The sequence below is a fragment of the Mizuhopecten yessoensis genome, unplaced genomic scaffold (genome assembly GCF_002113885.1).
Source record: "Mizuhopecten yessoensis strain PY_sf001 unplaced genomic scaffold, ASM211388v2 scaffold309, whole genome shotgun sequence".
NCBI classification, from domain to species: domain Eukaryota; kingdom Metazoa; phylum Mollusca; class Bivalvia; order Pectinida; family Pectinidae; genus Mizuhopecten; species Mizuhopecten yessoensis.
The window spans coordinates 606,109-608,533 of record NW_018403482.1 but is presented as its reverse complement, the minus strand read 5'-3'; the positions used below and the strand labels follow the sequence as shown (position 1 = coordinate 608,533).

The 2,425-nt window shown below is 34.4% G+C and overlaps 1 protein-coding gene across 1 annotated transcript in view; it reads left to right on the top strand.

The window, feature by feature from the left end:
• Positions 1-145: 145 nt before the first annotated feature.
• Positions 146-2,425, top strand: part of LOC110446312 — an 8,094-nt gene continuing 5,814 nt past the window's right edge. The window contains exon 1 of the mRNA XM_021491407.1: positions 146-244. The gene's annotated coding sequence lies outside the window, so the exon portion shown is untranslated. The remainder of the gene's footprint in view (positions 245-2,425) is intronic.

Below are 2,425 nucleotides of genomic sequence, written 5' to 3'. Positions count from 1 at the left end.
GCACCACTTCACAAAAATCATGGATTCATATGGGTACAATGTTATAATAATAGCATTCATACAGTGCATACAAGATGAACTTAACAAATCATTGGTTTAAAACAACAAGTCGCCGGACCTTGGTTACACCGGAACTACCTTACGCGCGTCTGCAACTTTTGTCACAAGTGTGGTGGTGTTAGAGTCGCGTCAAAGGGACGTAATGCGGTAGGCTGCCATTGGAACTTCCATTGTGAATATTTCGGCAAGTAAACATTGTTCACAAAGCCCATGTGGTCTGTTCATCTAATTTAGTCAAGATGTACTCAGACCAGTCGTTGTTTAGTCGCTAGGATCATTCACCAAAAAATTTGTATTATTATATAAACTTATTGTAATTATTGTAATTATTATGTATCTGTAGAAGACACTACTGAATATCGATCATTTTTCGTTAACTCTAAAGTTAACTTAAATATTGTACAAAAACATAATTTAATCTCTTGAAATATTGAATACATTGACGAGAATTGGACTTAAAATTTTTCGTTGTATATATTGTTTCATTTTGTCATAAACAATTCACCCTTCCACATCGTTGTTAGCAACGCGGTTGCTATACAAATTCAGCCAATCAGAGCGCGAGTTCGATTGTCGGCCATTACCTCCGACAACTTTGTCGGACATTGACACGAGGGTAAATATGAACGGCAGTGAAATAATGGTGAAGAAGTGCTCCTGGGGAACCTGCAACAGCGACAGCCGATATGCAGAAAGATTGGAGAACAGTGTGACATTTATTCCCTTTCCAAAACCCTAGAAACATGTCTGAGATGGGTGAAGGCTTGTGGACGACCCCATTCGCAGCTTAACGCAACAAATATAGATAGACACAAGTTCGTTTGTTCAAAGGTATGTTTATATCCCGATATTAGAAAATATAATGTAGTAAAGCCGAGTATATGGTTGACCAAACAGGCAATACTCACATAATCCTCAATTTCATTCATATGTTTTTAATATCTCGAGCAAAACTTGTTATGACACTGTGTAAACATATATTACATGTATAAGAGCTGTCGGTCCAACACAGGGGCATGCACAGCGGAATCATCATTTCTTATTTTGATGTCTTGTGTTCTGCTGGTTTAATTCATACGCATATAAAGAGTTGGGGGTGTGTAAGCAGCAAACACATATCAATTATTATCTTTAATCTTAATAAAACCAACATTTTTTGACCCATTAGTTGTTTACATTACAGCTGTATTACATGCCCCTATGTCAACAAAATGAAAGTAGAAGATACTTGTTTACTGTTTACCGTTAGACTTTAACAATTATGATCAGTTTTTCAGTGCTATAGATTTTCCAAGTAGAAAGTATTGTCCTGACAGGAAATATGTTGCAGTGAATCAGATAAGCTATAATCAATTAACTTCTTTATACCTTGGTGTTTAAACATTTTGATAAACAAATTGTTATTTCCAAAATGTCAAGTATGCATACATACAAATTGAAATAGACATTCTAAAGTAAGATTTTTTATATAAATTAATCCAGGGCATGTAGTTATACTGTAAGTGATTGATTTTATTGAAAGATGTATCCCTTTCTAGTTTCTAACCAATGAGTCTTTGGTGGTTTTTTCAACCCATTCTCCATGTCTTAATGTTGTGCTATATCAAAAGAGGAATACATCGAGATCATATTGTAAATAATTATGGTTACACCTAAATTGTTGAGTCTTGAAAACCCATAATAAAATAAATCTTCATTTCTTTATTGTCAAGACACAGCACTGAACTGAACAATGATATGGAGGATCCCCAGCCCACTTCAGTCCCAGTTAACACTCCAGACAGTACTGGCCATGTAGCAGCACCACAGCAAGAACATGATCTTGTACAAACTGATGTCCAAGGTATAGATATGCTTTAGTATAAAGCTGAGATAAATTTTGAAAATGGAAAGATACCAAAATATCATTTTATCTATAAAACCAGAAACTGAACTATGCACTATACATCAAACTCATTTGGCATGTAGTCTCCATATGTATATAGTCCTAGAACACTTATGGTATTGTTGTGTACAATTTCAATTGTATTGGTTTTCATTAAATATTTAATACCAGTTTTAACTGGAATAAAATACAGTGAAGCCTGTCTCGTCCGACCCCTGATTATTCAGACACTTTACACATAATGCTGTAATCCCATGTGTTATGAAAATAATAGTATATGACCTGTGTATTTAGACTATTGACAGACTATTTTTCTGTAATCTTACCAGTATGTTATGCCCCAGTGAATGTCAGGTTAGACAGGTTTCACTGTATACATGTATAACTATTATCAATTAATACAATTTTTAGAGACTAGGAATTGCAAACCAATATATTTTAAAGGCTTCAAGTTCTAATGTGAAATTGTGGCAATATCAA